General features: G+C 48.8%; 1 protein-coding gene across 1 annotated transcript in view; it reads right to left on the bottom strand.

Annotated features, from left to right (window-relative positions):
• The window catches only part of LOC122547595 (uncharacterized), a 715,380-nt gene that overhangs the window by 352,160 nt on the left and 355,168 nt on the right, over positions 1–8,052 (bottom strand).

Below are 8,052 nucleotides of genomic sequence, written 5' to 3'. Positions count from 1 at the left end.
AGTACACCGTAATATTGCCAAAGATAGAGACAGTCTTGTAGCCTTGTTGGTGGGATTGATAAAGCATAGTGCTGGAAAAAGCACAACAGCTCAGGCAGCATTTGAGTAGCAAGACACTCAACATTTTGAGCATTTTCCTTCTTCAGGCATTACGGGGGGAAGGGGCATGAGAAATAAATGGGGTAGTAGGACTGGGGAAAGGTAGGTGGACAAAGTTAGGAAGTGATGGTGATAGGTCAGTAAGAAGTGTGGAGTACACAGTTGGGAAGAAAATGGACAGGTAAATCAGGTCAAAAGGGTGGAGCTGAGGCAGGGTAGGATTTGGAATCGGGTGGGGAAGGGGAGCTGTGTAAACTAGGAATTCACTGTTGAGACTGTGTGGTTGTAGGCTCCTGAGGAGGAAGATGAGGTGTTCTTCCTCCAGTTGCGGGTGGCCTTGTGTAGGCGGTGGAGGAGGCTCAGAATAGACATGTCATTGGGGGAGTGGGAGAGGGAGTTGAAGTAGATGGCCACAGGAAGGTGGGGTTGGTTGGTGTGTAAGGGCCTGAAATTTCCTTGAACCGTTCTGTGAGTTCGTGCTTGGTATCAGCAGCGTGGAGGAGACCACATCAAGAGCAACATTGCAGTAAATGAGGTTCAAGGTTATACAACTAAATCTCTGCCAGATTTGAAATGATCCTTCGAGGCCTTGAATGGATGTGAGGTGGGTAAAGTGGGGGTTGTGGGGTTGGAATGGGTGGTAGGGGGAGGTGTTGGCACAGGTTTTGCACTCTTTTGGTGGCAAGGGAAGTGCCAATTGTGGAGAGGGGTCTGATTGGGAGTGTGGACCTAACAAGGGAGTCGTGAAGGGAACAATCCCTACGGAATACAGATAGGAGTGGGGAGGGAAATATATTTTTGATGTGGGATATGACAGTAGGTGGCAAAACTGGTGGAGTATGATACACTGTATTGACAACTGTTGGAGTGGCATGTGAGAACCAAGGGGAATCTATCCTTGTTGGGATTGAGGGGGGGGGGGGGGGGGTTGGAGTATCGAGTGCGGTGGTGCAGGAAATAGAAGAGAAACAATTGAGGGCACTGTTGATCACAGGGGAAGGGAAATTATGGTCCTTGAGGTAGGAGGACATCTGGGATGTCCTGGAGTGGAATTGCTCATCCTGAGAGCAGATACAGCAGAGGAAGAGCAATGGGGAGTAGGGGATCATGTTTTGGCAGTTGGGTGGGGCGTTGGGAGGAAGTATAGTCAAGGTAGCAGTGGGAGTTGGTGAGTTTGAAGTATGTGTCAGTGTTGAGTCAGTTGCCAGAGACAGAGAGGTGCAGGAAGGGGAGGGAGGCATCAGAGCTGATCTTGGTGAATTTAAGGTCAGGGTGGCAGCTGTTGGTGTGGTGAACGAACCGTTCAAGTTCCTCATGGGAGCATAACATGGCATCATACTGTCATCATTGTAGCGGAGGAAACTGTGGGGGATGGTGTCAGTGTAGCTATGGAAGAGGGACTGTTCTATGTATCCTACGAAGAGGCAGACATAGCTAAGACCCATGCGGCTTCTCATAGCCCCCTCTCTGGTTTGTAGGAAGTGGGAGGATTGAAAGAAGAAGTTGTTAAAGATGAGGACCAGTGCTGCCAATCGAATGAGAGTGTCATTGGAGGGGTACTGTGTGGATCGATGGGGGAGGAAGAAAAGGAGGGATTTTAGGCTTTCCTCATTGGAAATGCAGATGTAGATGGACTGGATGCCCACAGTGAAGATGAGGTGTTGGTGATCAGGGAATCGGAAGTCAAGGTGGATAGTATGGGTGATGTCTTCAACGTATGTGGTGAGTGCCGAGACAAATTCTGACAGGAATTTACTTTTGTGTCCTCAAACCTCATTTACTGCAACCGTTGCTCTTGATGTGGTCTCCTCTACATGGGAGAGAGTGAGGACAAACTCTTGGAATGGTTTGTCTCTGGTCCTTACACACCAACCAACTCCACCTTCCTTTGGCCATCCACTTCAACTCCCCCTCACACTCTCCCGATGATATGTCCATTCTGGGCCTCCTCCACCGCCTACACAATGCCACCCGAAGACTAGGGGAGGAACACCTCATCTTCAGCCCCTGGACCCGAAAACCACATGACCTCAACATTGAATTCACCAGTTTCTAAATCACTCCTCCCCCTTCCCAATCCAAAACTCCAATTCAGCTCCGCCTTCATGTACTGACCTATCTGCCCATCATCCTTGCCAACTATCTGCTCCACACTTCCCACTGACCTATCACTACCATGTCCTAACTTTGCCCACCAATCACCAACCTCCCTGTACCCAGGTGGACCACACGCAATTTATTTCTCAGCGCCCTTCCCCTCGCCAGTCCTGTCGAAGGATTATGACTGAAAAGTTGATTCTCTTGCTCCTTCAATGCTGCCTGACATGTTGTGCTTTTTCCAGCACCATACTTTATCAACTCTGACTCTCCAGCATCTGCAGTCCTCACTTTCTCCTAGTTCCTGGATTGTGGAATTGTCTTTTGAAGAGAGACGAGAAAACGGGGTTTGTATTCTGCAGGATTTTGAACACTGAGAAATAATTTCATTGAAATTTATTATGTACTTACAGCCATGACAGGGTATATGCAGAAAAGTGTTTCTTGGCTAGATGCCTGTGGGATATAGGTAAAGTACTCCTGCCAACTTCATCTGCAGGAAATGCAGTCAGATCCTGCTCCTCACAGAACGAGTTAGGGAACTGGAACAGGAGTTGGATGAACTGAGGATTATTCGAGAGGCTGAGAGGGTGATAGATAGAAGCTACAGGGACATAGTTACGCCAGAGAACAGAGGTAGCTGGGTAACAGTTAGATGTGGGAGGGGAGGAAGCAGGCAGTACAGGGATCCACTGTGGTCGTTCCCCTAAACAATAAGTATACCGCTTTGGATATTGTTGGGGGGGACGGCCTAGCAGGGGTAAGCTGCAGTGACCGGGTCTCTGGCACGAGGTCCGGCTCTGAGGCTCAGAAGGGAAAGGGGGAGAGGAGGAGAGCACTAGTTATAGGAGACTCTTTAGTTAGAGGGATGGACAGGCGGTTCTGTGGACATGGGCGAGACTCTCGGATGGTTTGTTGCCTCCCGGGTGCCAGGGTCCGAGACGTCTCGGACCGTGTCTTCAGAATCCTTAAGGGGGAGGGTGTGCAGCCAGAAGTCATGGTGCACGTTGGCACCAACGACATAGGTAGGAAGAGGGGTGGGGAGGTCATTCAGGAGCTCAGGGAGTTAGGCTGGAAGCTAAAAGCTAGGACAGACAGAGTCGCCATCTCTGGGCTGTTGCCGGTGCCACGTGACAGTGAGGCAAGGAATAGGGAGAGAGTGCAGGTGAACACGTGGCTGCAAGGATGGTGTAGGAGGGAGGGCTTCAGGTATTTGGACAATTGGACTGCATTCTGGGGAAGGTGGGACCTGTACAAGCAGGACGGGTTGCACTTGAACCAGAAGGGCACCAACATCCTGGGGGGTAGGTTTGCTAGCACTCTTCGGGGGGGGTTTAAACTAATTTGGCAGGAGAATGGGATCCGGACTTGTAGTCCAGCAAGTAGGCTAGCTGTTTGTCAGGATGTCCAAGAATGTAGGGAGGCTGTGGAGAAGGTAGCACTGACAGGGAGTACTTGCGGACATAGAGATGGGCTCAAGTGTGTATACTTCAATGCAAGGTGAGGGATGCCATCGACGTCCCTGCCGATTACACTTGCAGGAAGTGCACCCATCTCCAGCTCCTCCAAGACCGTGTTAGGGAACTGGAGCTGGAGTTGGATGAACTTCGGATCATTCGGGAGGCAGAGGGGGTCATAGATCAGAGTTATAGGGAAGTAGTAACTCCAAAGATGGCAGATAGATGGGTGACAGTGAGGGGGACTGGGAGGAAGCAGCCAGTGCAGGGACCCCCTGCGGCCATTCCCCTCAAGAACAAGTATACCGTTTTGGATACTTGTGGGGGGGATGACTTACCAGGGGTAAGTAACGGGGCTCAGGTCTCTTGCACGGAGCCTGTCCCCGTTACTCAGAAGGGAAGGGTGAAGAAGAGCAGAGCAGTAGGAATTGGGGACTCGATAGTTCGGGGCACAGATAGGCGGTTTTGTGGGAATGAGAGAGACTCACGTTTGGTATGTTGCCTCCCAGGTGCAAGGGTACGTGATGTCTCTGATCGTGTTTTCCGGGTCCTGGAGGGGGAGGGGGAGCAGCCCGAAGTCGTGGTCCATATTGACACCAACGACATAGGTAGGAGGAGTGCCGAGGATGTTAGACAGGCTTTCAGGGAGCTAGGTAGGACGCTCAGAGTTAGAACGAACAGAGTTGTTGTCTCTGGTTTGTTACCCGTGCCACGTGATAGAGATTCGAGGAATAGGGAAAGAGAACACTTAAATGCGTGGCTACAGGGATGGTGCAGGAGGGAGGGATTCCGGTTTTTGGATAACTGGGGTTCTTTCTGGGGACGGTGGGACCTCTATAAACAGGATGGTCTACACCTGAACCTGAGGGGCACCAGTATCCTTGGGGGGAGGTTTGCTAGTGCTCTTGGGCGGGGTTTAAACTAACTCTGCAGGGGCATGGAAACCCAGATTGTAGCTTCAGGGTGCAGGGCCTGGAGTGTAGGGAGGTTAGGAACATGGCATCAATTTCAAAGGAGGGTGCCTGTAAACAGGAAAGTGGCTTGAAGTGTGTATACTTCAATGCAAGAAGTATACGAAATAAGGTAGGTGAACTTGCAGCGTGGGTTGGTACCTGGGACTTCGATGTTGTGGCTATTACGGAGACATGGCTAGAACAGGGACAGGATTGGCTGTTGCAGGTTCCAGGATTTAAATGTTTTAGTAGGGTCAGAGGTGGGGGTAAAAGAGGGGGAGGTGTGGCATTGCTTGTCAAAGATAGTATTACAGTGGTGGAATGGACGATGGATGAGGACTTGCCATCTGAGGTAGTTTGGGCTGAGGTTAGGAATAGGAAAGGTGAGGTCACCCTGTTAGGAGTCTTTTACAGGCCTCCTAATAGTCCTAGAATCATTGAAGAAAGGGTAGGGAAGGTGATTCAGGAGATGAGTGACAGTAATAGGGTGGTTGTTATGGGAGACTTTAACTTTCCTGATATTGATTGGGAAAGCTATAGCTCAAGTTCGTTAGATGGGTCAGTGTTTGTTCAATGTGTGCAGGAGAGTTTCCTGACACAATATGTAGACAGGCCAACAAGAGGTGAGGCCATACTGGATTTGGTTCTGGGTAACGAACCAGGCCAGGTGTTAGAATTAGAGGTAGGTGAGCACTTTGGGGATAGTGACCATAATTCGGTGATTTTTACTCTCGTGATGGAGAGGGATAAGTGTGTACTACAGGGCAAGAGTTATAGCTGGGGTCAGGGAAATTATGATGCGGTGAGGCATGACTTAGGATGTGTGGCTTGGAAAAGTAGACTCCAAGGCAAGAGTGTAAATGATATGTGGAGCTTGTTCAAAGAGCAACTATTGAGTGTCCTTGATAATTATGTACCTGTCAGGCAGGGAGGAAAGGGTCGTGCGAGGGAGCCGTGATTTAATAAGGAATTGGAATCCCTTGTTAAATGGAAGAGGGCGGCCTATCTCAAGATGAGACGTGAAGGTTCAATTGGGGCGATTGAGAGTTATAGGGTAGCCAGGAAGGACCTGAAGAGAGAGCTAAGAGCAGCAAGGAGGGGACATGAAAGGTCCTTAGTCGGTAGGATTAGGGAAAACCCTAAGGCTTTCTATAGGTATGTTAGGAATAAAAGAATGACTAGGGTAGGAATAGGTCCAGTCAAGGATAGTAGTGGGAAGTTGCGTGTGGAGGCAGAAGAGATTGGGGAGACACTGAATGAATACTTTTCTTCAGTATTTACTCAGGAACAGGGCATTGTCGTCGATGTGAATACTGAGTCACAAATAAGTAGAATGGATGGCTTTGAGGTATGGAGAGAAGAGGTGTTGGAAATCCTGGAAAAGGTGAAAATAGATAAGTCCCCTGGGCCTGATCGCATTTATCCTAGGATTCTTTGGGAAGCAAGGGAGGAGATTGCAGAGCCATTGGCCTTGATTTTTATGTCCTCTTTGTCTACAGGAGTAGTGCCAGAAGACTGGAGGATAGCAAATGTGGTTCCCTTGTTCAAAAAGGGGAGTAGGGATAACCCTAGTAACTATAGGCCGGTGAGTCTCACTTCTGTTGTGGGCAAAGTCTTAGAGAGAATTGTAAGGGATAGGATTTATGCACATCTGGATAGGAATAATGTGATCAAGGATAGTCAGCATGGTTTTGTGAAGGGCAGGTCGTGCCTCACAAACCTTATTGAATTCTTTGAAAAGGTGACGAAGGAGGTTGATGAGGGGAAAGCGGTAGATGTGGTATATATGGATTTTAGTAAGGCGTTTGATAAGGTTCCCCATGGTAGGCTACTGCAGAAAATACGGAGATATGGCATTGAGGGTGAGTTGGAGGTTTGGATTAGGAATTGGCTGGATGGAAGAAGACAGAGGGTAGTAGTTGATGGCAAAGTTTCTTCATGGAGTGCCGTCACTAGCGGTGTTCCGCAAGGATCTGTTTTGGGACCATTGCTGTTTGTCATTTTTATAAATGACCTGGAAGAGAGATTAGAAGGTTGGGTGAGCAAGTTTGCGGATGATACGAAAGTCGGAGGAGTTGTTGACAGTGAGGAAGTATGTGGTAGGTTACAGCAGGATATAGAGAAGGTGCAGAGCTGGGCAGAAAGGTGGCAAATGGAATTCAATGTAGCTAAGTGTGAGGTGATTCACTTTGGGAAGAATAACAAAAAGATGGGGTACTGGGCTAATGGTCGGATACTTGGTAGTGTGGATGAGCAGAGGGATCTTGGTGTCCATGTACACAGATCTCTGAAAGTTGCCACCCAGGTAAATAGTGGGGTGAGGAAGGCATATGGCGTACTGGCTTTCATTGGTAGAGGAATTGAGTTCCGGAGTCCTGAGGTCATGATGCAGTTGTATAAGACTCTGGTGCGGCCGCATCTGGAATATTGTGTGCAGTTTTGGTCGCCATACTATAGGAAGGATGTGGAGGCACTGGAACGGGTGCAGAGGAGGTTTACCAGGATGTTGCCTGGTATGGAAGGAAGATCGTATGAGGAAAGACTGAGACACTTGGGGCTGTTTTCATTAGAGAAAAGAAGGTTTAGGGGTGACTTGATTGAGGTGTACAAGATGATTAGGGGGTTAGATAGGGTTGACAGTGTGAACCTTTTCCCACGTATGGAGTCGGGTATTACAAGGGGGCATAGCTTTAAATTAAGGGGGGTAGATATAGGACTGAAGTTAGGGGTAGGTTCTTCACTCAGCGAGTCGTAAGTTCATGGAATGCCCTGCCAGTAGCAGTGGTGGACTCTCCCTCTTTATGGGCATTTAAGCGGGCATTGGATAGGTATATGGAGGATAGTGGGTTAGTATAGGTTAGGTGGGCTTGGATCGGCGCAACATCGAGGGCCAAAGGGCCTGTACTGCGCTGTATTCTTCTTCTTCTTCTTCTTCTTCTTCTTCTTCTTCTTCTTCTTCTAAGGAGTATCAGAAATAAGGTGGGTGAACTTAAGGCGTGGATCGGTACCTGGGACTACGATATTGTGGCCATCACGGAAACATGGATAGAAGAGGGACAGGAATGGTTGTTGGAGGTTCCTGGTTACAGATGTTTCAGTAAGATTAGGGAGGGTGTTAAAAAAGGAGGGGGGGTGGCGTTGCTAATTAGAAATGGTATAACGGCTGCAGAAAGGCAGTTCGAGGGGGATCTGCCTTTGGAGGTAGTATGGGCTGAAGTCAGAAATAGGAAAGGTGCAGTCACCTTGTTGGGTGTTTACTATAGGCCCCCCAATAGCAGCAGAGATGTGGAGAAACATTGAGAAACAGATTTTGGAAAGGTGCAGAAGCCACAGGATAGTAGTCATGGGTGATTCAAACTTCCCAAACATTGATTGGAAGCTCTTTAGTTCAAGGAGATTGGATGGGGCAGTGTTTGTGCAGTGTGTACAGGAAGCTTTTCTAACTC

Source organism: Chiloscyllium plagiosum, unplaced genomic scaffold (assembly GCF_037043375.1).
Source record: "Chiloscyllium plagiosum isolate Xiang-an unplaced genomic scaffold, Cpla_swu_hap1 HiC_scaffold_35, whole genome shotgun sequence".
NCBI lineage: Eukaryota > Metazoa > Chordata > Chondrichthyes > Orectolobiformes > Hemiscylliidae > Chiloscyllium > Chiloscyllium plagiosum.
Note: the sequence above shows the minus strand (reverse complement) of the source record. Positions and strands in the feature narration are given on the sequence as shown.